Raw genomic sequence first — 8,424 nt, 5'->3', positions numbered from 1 at the left:
TATTGCATAAATTGATTCCTCTTAGAATGGCCTTAAAGAAAAGTATGGTTATGGGGGTCTCTATGTGCAAAATGTTACATTTATTTTGGCCTAAAGTTGTCGCTTTCACATTGAATTATATAGGGAAACTATTTAGTGTATTCCGACCTTTACATATATCTTTTGTACTTCAAGGTTCAAGAAAAAACGCCTGAATTGGCGATTTGTGTACATTTGGAGTGGACTAAGTTGATACATTTTTGTGAGTAATGATTGATATTAATACTCTTTTATATATTTCGTTTAAAAAGGATTTAGAACAATCTAAATTGAACCAGCGTCTGAAATAATTATTTTGTTTGAAATCGAAAGTGGATAATATTGGCGCAAATGTTGTAATCCAATGTAAGACGATAGTTTAAAGTTTCCGTAAATCTTTGTGATATTTATACTTGAAACCGACTTAAGTTTAAGTAAATGGCCACCTGTTAAGTTATTTACTTATAGATTTATTGGTGGGAGTGTACGCTCGTTAACAAGATGGTGTGTAATGTATGAGTCTGACTCATTTTGGTGTTCTGTAAATACAGTCCAACCTGTCCCAGCGACCACCCTTTAATAGAAACCACCTGTCCATAAAGACCGCACCGATTTCCCCCCGAACGATTTCAGATTTCCTCCCGAACGATTTCACTATATATTGTACCTGCGAATAAAGCCCACCTGCGAACAAAGACCAAGGACCGCCATTTTACATTCCCAAAATGTCCATTTTGATACCTAACAAAGACCACTTCAATCATAACAATAAACGATTTTGCAACTTTCAATAACAAAAACGGCCACCATGACGCTGTGATAGTCATGTGATAAACATATAACCAGTAGACTCGTCGGTCGCTATGGAGATATTGGCAAGTGAAAGTTTACTTCACTCGATAGCAGTTGTTTGTTTACTTTACACACATTGCTAATTGGTAGCCGCCTGCTTCTTTTATGCATTTATCAGTTTGTCGAAAGAGTAAGAAGTTGCTTTTGTATTTTAGCGACTCGTGATTAATGCACTAATTGCCGAAAATATCGGAAAAACCACTAATCTGCTTGTACAAATAAAGCTGACCCGTTCATAATCCTTTCAAGATCACACACTGTATCAACCGTTAAAGTAAGCTGTAAGCTATCATTGGTTGATATAATGGACCAGCGTTGTTTGTACTGGGGTGATTAGTGGGTTTTTCTAAACTCGTGCTTTTCCGGGATAAGTCTATTACAATGCCGATTACAAACATACATTTTGATATTCATTCCTTTCTTGAATTTCTCCGTGAAATGACGTGCAAAGATTATCGATACGGAATTTGTCAGTTCAAGTACATATTCATGTATGTCAATAGTTATTTATACATGATATGATTAATGAAATAAATAATAAAAACATAAGGAAATTAAAATAAAAAATATAAAATCAAAACTGTATTTTCAATCCTTTATGACATTATACATGCATTAGTATTCAACTATTAAAACAATAGAGCACATACATAGATAAGGTACCTGTTAAAATCCTACTAGCATATTTTGCAAAGTTTCAATCAACCCTGCAAATAAAGACAACCTGTGAACAAAGACCACAACGACCAAATCCCTTAAGTGGTCTTTATTGACAGGTTAGACTGTACGTTCAACACGTTATTTGCTGTTTTCTTTGTAAGATAAGATCACAGTTTATTATCAAGGCTTACACTGCATATAATGAGGACTGGTGAAGACATGTTTACAACGGTCTTGATTTAGCATCTTGAACGTTATTAATGAAATCAATACTTCTATCAACAACGACACACTTAGTAGGTAAACCAATCGATGCATTAATTGTCGACTTAATACTCAATATTATCACTGCATATATCCAACGAGTGGTACAGATACGTTTACACGGGCCTTGTTTTAATCGCTAAAACATTATCGATGTTATCAATAAGGTTAAACTGAATTATCAAACCAGACGGCTCATTTAACATCCGCGCAGAGACTAGACTGGTTCCGCGCATAGCTCGATATCAAATCCCTGCCTTTATAAACAACCAAGTGATAATAGCCAAGCAACGTGGTACAATAATTGCGTCTTACAGCATTGTGTACACACCGGTCGTACTGACAATAACGTAGTGACGTCACCATCTATGTATATGCGAATTGGCGAAAAAGTGAAATATTGGGAAAGGGTAGGTTTCAATGTCAAATTTAAGGGTAATAGGTCTTATTGTTCCCCCAAATTGCATAAAATCGTAAGAATATGACCATTTTCAAATGCGAAACTGTGGGGTCATGACCTCTTGTTGTTGTTGTGTTCTTTGTTACTAAGGAAGGACAACTGCGGTAGGCATATTGTATTTTGGGTTCTTTTTAAGCTGGAAGCTAGTAGTGTCGCGCTGTGAATTATTTCGCGAAAACCACCTCGTAACGAGGTATTTATTCATGGTTTGATGGGTTGTGCTATGTTTTGCGTGTAAAAATATCATTCCAAAAGCAGAATATCATTTCCTTTTGTTTCGTCCCCTGCCACTTTTGTACATGGTAAAAAGTTGATTTTGAATCCCCTGTTTGCGGCCTTGCCATTCTTTCACTTTTGTCAATAGTATCACCTGTACTGAATCCATATGCTCTTTTTTTTTTAAATCTTAAATCATAATGTAAGTTTCAGACTACTTGTGTGCAGTGAATGTGTTTTTATGATTGCAGGTTCGTTGTTTTCTGAATTGAGCGTGGTGGAGATCAAGAAGGCGTCCGGGGCTCCGAGAGAGTGTGTCTACCGTGATCTGCTACCTATAGATTGCGTCTTACAGTATAAATTATAGGTTACAGTATACTAAATAATCGTTTAATTTAGGGCTTTTCTCTCTAAAAAAATATAGTTGACTCGAAGACATGTTTTACACTTTAAACTATTGTTCTGGTTTCATCTTTTGGGGATAGTGGTAGGGCATGAATAGGTGTTTATACTACTTCATATCCCTGAAATATGTTAAACTTAGAGACTATAGTAAAACATTGCACTGAAAAAGGTTACATTCCACTAGAAAACGGCCGTATTTTTTTTGCAAAAACAGTCGATTTGGACTTTTGTCAAGTTCTTTCTTGGTTCGTACATGACATATCTTTTTTATTGCACAAATCGATTCCGCTTAGAATGGCATTAAAGAAAAGGTATGGTTATGGGGGTCTCTATGTTATAAATGTTGCATTTATTTTCACATAAAGATGTTGCTTTTCGATTGAATTATATAGCGAAACTTTTTAGTATATTATGACCAAAACGCAAACCAGGCACCATAACAAAGGAGCTGTATTTACATAACGCGTCCTTGGTGCAAAAAGGTACCACGTGACATTGAAATTAGAAGGCACATGGTACCTTTTTGCACCAATGGGGCGATAAAATCATAGTTTTTTGGGCGGGGTACTACGCGTTTTGGCAAATTTTACGTAATAAATGCGTTTGTCTCATAAATTTAAGGAGCATGTCGAGTTTAAAAAAGGAAAACCGGCTCTCTCCACGCAGAGTTGTTGTTTCTTGCTCACACACACACAATCACTGCCATCACAAACAAATCCTATCAGATTTGATAGGATTTTATTTTTGTTAGTTAAATATTATATTAGGAAAAGTAATATCACTTTATTTTGTTTTATAGGCTACTAACTAAAACTAAATTATCTTAATTATAAAAAGTAAACATAACAACGGTAAAATTATTGTACCATGTGGCTAGGTTATCATCACGTTGTAGGTTATGAAGGCAAGGATTAGATCCAGCTATGCTGGTTCCAGTCAAATCGGAGGTTTTATACACGGCATGGATTTTTTTGTTGTTGTAATTTTTACTTTTTTATGCCCCCCCCCCTCACCCGCACTGTTCGTCAGTCTGTCCGTCTGTCCGGCATTCCGTTTTCCGGAGGGATGTTGGCGTAACGCTTTCAGATATTGAGCTGATTTTTGGTAAGTGAGTTTATCTGCATGACATTCAGATGAAGTGAGAAATGTGTTCCGGAACATTGATGGCAAATTTATGGGCCTATATGGACTATACTCTATAATAACCGTTTTCCGGAGTTTTTTTTAACGCAAAACTTTCAGATGTAGAGCTGAATTTGGTATGTGAGTCTACCTACATGACCTACTGATGATGTTTTGTTCTGGTCCATTGAATTTTGCGAATTTATGGGCCTTTGCCATGTTTTTCTATAATAACCGTTTTGCGGAGGTTTGTTTTCGCAATGCTTTTAGATATTGAGCTTATTTTTGGTATGTGAGTCTACTTGAATGACCTAGAGATGAAGTGTGAAATTCGTCACAGTCCATTGATTTTTGCGAAATTAATGGCATTGAACTTGGAAATGTTCTCTATATTAACCGTTTATGTAGGGTTTTTACGCAACGCTTTCAGACATTATGCTGAATTTTGCTATGTTAGTCAACCTACATGGCTTTAAGATTAAGTGTGCGTTTCGTTCCAGTCCATAGATGTTTTGCTAAATTACTAAATTACGGGCCTTGGACTTAACAATTTTCTTTAAATTATCTTCGGTGTGGCTTAAAAAGGGGGACAATAGGGGACAATGTGTTTCACAAACGTAGATCTAGTTTAATATAGATTATTTTTTTAAGACGGAAGAAAAGAAAACGATACTACTTTTCATAACATATATAAAATCAAATCCTTCATTATGTAGATTATGTTTGTTTGCTCTCGGTATAATGCCGTGGAATGTCTTTCTCATTTACACGTGAAACAATATAGTTGCATATTTTAAAACATTTGAACAAGTGAAAATGTGCATTTTTTTCTACTGCGACAAGTCAAGGTATATTTTGAAAGGAAAGATATGTTCTTTGTAGTTGATGCTTTTTGTTAAGAAATCGACTTAACAGCGCCATGCTGTAATATATTTAATACGCAGAGGATTTTAAAGTAATTTGTAGAGGTTGTAACTGACCTTGTTAGTAGAAAAAAAATGAATAGGGCCGTGTTTCGGCCGTCTTGATCCGAACAGAAATTAGGTATTAATTAACATTTAAACACAAACAAACGTAAACGTATACAATCATATTTATGTATGAATACATTCCAATAATAAATAGTACAATTATAAATATTCAGATCAGATTCAGATTAGATTTGTCAATGGCCAGTTTTTAGTTGATTTTTAGCAAAACTTAACTGTCTATGTAACACATAATCACACTATTTTGATTATCACATCTGCATAATCTTGTTTTAAAGCAGTCGTGACCTTATTGAATTTTTTTTACAATGTTGGGTTTACGTGCAGTGCATTTCACAGAACAATATGCTTGAAACTGAAAAACTACCGATTACAATTAACATTGTGATAATAAACTTGTTACTGTGTTTATACCACCGTCCCAAATATTAACAAGGAGCTAAATGATACACATAAATTGTAAAACAGGAATGATACAAATAATGTATGATTAAATATATGGTATGTGCGCGAACAACATTCTACTCTTGTGTTATACGTGAGTTTGATTTTGTTTGAAAAACTAAATATATTTTAGTTTGGGTCAGTCCCTTATGTTTGACTTGTTCAAAACACAGATTGCATTTAAATGGGCATGACAACACATTTCACAACGTCATTTCCATGTTTTGCAATTCATAGTCGTTATGCATATTTATAGGCTCATTAGCAGCCCCAGCATTTGCAGTTGAAATCCACAGCAAATATTTATTGAAATCCAAAACAGCTTGAGTTGATTTGTTAACCAAATTACTGCATATCGTTGAGAAAATAATACGAGCCACAACGCCATAAGGTTACCAACTTAAATTTAGTAATTAAAGCATTTGATTTAACAAAAAAAGAGTTTGCTTTTGGGAGTTTACCTTTTTTTTCAGAAAAGTGAAGCTGTAAATTGTCGCTTGCTAGTTTGATTTTACATATATATAAAACTAATATCCTCGATATATTTTGGTTTTCAATTTATTAATATTGCTTAATGGTATGTGTGTGTCCACAATGCACCGTCATTGATGTTGCATTATGATGTTTATGTTCTCTCATTTTAGATGATGCGGTTTCTGTTTGACTTCTGGATTGGGTGCATACTTATAAACGGTAATATTATATCTTTATTGACTTAATATAGTGTCAATATATTGATCGTAAGCAGAGTCAACAGTTTGCAATATCTTTAAATAACTTTTTACGGTCAAGTAGACCCGTAAATTGTTAATAACAATTGCGTTATTATTTGTATGTCAGCCCTCTTACGCAGATTTCCTTTTAAGGCAGTGTCATATATTGTTTTAATGCATGCAAATTACCAGTTTAAGTTTTGTTGACAATAGAACCACAAATAAATGAAAATCGCAAATAATATTTTATATAAGAGGTCACAGTGACCTTAACCTTTGACCTAGTGACCCAAAAATGGGTGTGGCATGTAGAACTCATCAAGGTGCAACCACATATGAAGTTTCAAACATGTAGGTGGAAGCACTTTGATTTTAGAGCCTATGTTAAAGTTTGATATTAGAGGTCACAGTGACCTTGACCTTTGACCTAGTGACCCAAAATGGGTGTGGCGTGTAGAAATCATCAAGGTGCATCTTCATATGAAGTTTCAAAGTTGTTGGTGGAAGCACTTTGATTTTAGAGCCAATGTTAAGGTTTTAGCACGACGCCTACGGCGGACGGCGTACGGCGGACGGCGGAAGAGCTGGCTATTACAATAGCTCGGGTTTTCTCCGAAACAGCCTCGCTAAAAAAGGAAACCAATGTTAATAAAATGAACTATGAAATATTTGGGGGTTACAACACAAAATCATAGATAATGGTTATTTGGGGGTTATAACACACCATCATAGATAATGGTTATTTGGGATTTATAACACAAAATCATAGATAATGGTTATACCAGTATCTTTTTCTATTTTGTTTAAAATAATCGGCAAATATATTAATATTTACAGTAGAAAAAAATTGTTCCATGTAACTTCATTGAGTGCCTTTTACACTGAAATTCCCGACGCCCTTTGATGCTTTGCAGCAATACTTATCTTGTACAATTAAATGACAATTAATTATACCCCCACTAAACGAAGTTTAGGAGCGTTTATAGGAGTGTGCTTGTCTGTCGGTCGGTCTGTCGGTCGGTCCGTCCGTGTTCGCTCTCTAATTCAAGTAGTTTTGATCCGATCTTCACCAAACTTGGTCAGAAGTTGTTTGTACATAATGTCTAGGCCACGTTCAATCATGGGCCTTGTCGGGTCAAAAACTAGGTCACGGGGTGCGTTTTAAACATTCAGCACGTTGTCCGCTCTCAAATTCAAGTAGTTTTCATCAGAGCTTCACCAAACTTGGTCAGAAGTTGTATCTAGATGATGTCTAGTGTAAAACTAGTGTGTTGTGTCTCATTACAGTACGACAGGGAGGTCACGGCCTTCTAATGGTTTCCGACGGGAAAGGATCATCTATTGAATGTTCATCAAACTACGAAATCACTTTTAAATTTATCAGCCCAGTCCAAGGTGCATCATTTGCGATCGCAGATTGTGATGCAGTAATTAAAAAATGTCTTTTGCTTGTTAAAGGTCTTGAAAACACATATAATATTTCTTACACTGGACGCGGAGGAATTCTGCATATCAATCATATAGGTAACGACACGTATGGAACATACGAATGTTGTGAAACGTACCACCCTAGCATTTATGTGACCGTGGACATTATTCCTCGTTATATTGATGGCGGGGATGAAAATATTACTCGTTGTGACCATAATTATATTTTAGTTTTATTAATGTTTATATATATTTGTTTGTGAATTTATTCTGTTATAAAAGGAAAAAACATTATATTCATTATAGATAATCATCCTGTATGTAAACTATTAAGGGACATTTTTATAATTTTGTACTCAATGTATTATGTCTATTTGTGTGTATTGGCAATACATGTATTCTGTTCAACCACATGTTTGTTTGTTTAATGATTTTACTTATATTGACATGTTTAATATGTTAACTTTTATGTAAAAATTTAAATAGACAATAGCAGTTTGGGAATGACATCAAAGTAATGCGACATACAGTTATTAACTTACAAAAAACAACGAATAATGACATCATGGTTTTTATAGGAAAAACATGTTTGCACTTGCACATTTGTTTGCACAGATAGAGAAAATGGACCTTAAAAATGAAAAGAGCATGTCATTTAACATATGTCATTTAACATATGCATACCAAGTTTCATGAAGATATCTCAATAAATAAAATTTTTACAATAATTTACACTGAAACATCATCTGTGTCGGTGCCGCGAATTCCTGCGAAATCAGTCTTCTAGATACCAAAAGTGGCAAAATTTTGGGGAAAATTCGGAACTTTAAAATCTCAAAACTTAAGATGTAGT

At 34.7% G+C, this 8,424-nt stretch overlaps 1 long non-coding RNA gene across 1 annotated transcript; it reads left to right on the top strand.

Annotated features, from left to right (window-relative positions):
* The first annotated feature begins 130 nt into the window (after positions 1 to 130).
* On the top strand, positions 131 to 7,982 carry LOC127867876 (uncharacterized). Its single transcript, XR_008043777.1, has 4 exons — positions 131 to 241; positions 2,722 to 2,837; positions 6,075 to 6,123; positions 7,431 to 7,982. It is a non-coding gene; the product is annotated as an uncharacterized LOC127867876 (long non-coding RNA).
* Positions 7,983 to 8,424: the final 442 nt, after the last annotated feature.

Source organism: Dreissena polymorpha, chromosome 2 (assembly GCF_020536995.1).
Source record: "Dreissena polymorpha isolate Duluth1 chromosome 2, UMN_Dpol_1.0, whole genome shotgun sequence".
Classification (NCBI taxonomy): Eukaryota; Metazoa; Mollusca; class Bivalvia; order Myida; family Dreissenidae; genus Dreissena; species Dreissena polymorpha.
This window is presented reverse-complemented; position numbering and strand designations above follow the sequence as displayed.